Source organism: Sapajus apella, unplaced genomic scaffold (genome assembly GCF_009761245.1).
Source record: "Sapajus apella isolate SASKATOON/1434 unplaced genomic scaffold, GSC_monkey_1.0 scaffold175, whole genome shotgun sequence".
In the NCBI taxonomy this organism is placed as follows: Eukaryota; Metazoa; Chordata; class Mammalia; order Primates; family Cebidae; genus Sapajus; species Sapajus apella.
Genome location: NW_022437115.1, coordinates 533,122 through 533,345, shown reverse-complemented (window position 1 = coordinate 533,345; position 224 = coordinate 533,122).

The following is a 224-nucleotide window of genomic DNA, read 5'->3' as shown; positions in this document are numbered from 1 at the left end:
TTGAGAACTAGCCTGACCAACACGGAAAAAACCCACCTGTACTAAAAATAGAAAATTAGACGGGCGTGAGGGTGGATGCCTATAATCCCAGCTACGTGGAAGGCTGAGGCAGGAGAACTGCCTCAGCCCCAGAGGCAGAGGTTGCGGAGAGCCGAGATCATGCCACTGCACTCCAGCCTGGACACCGAGAGCAAAACTATCTCAATACACAAAATATTTTTTTT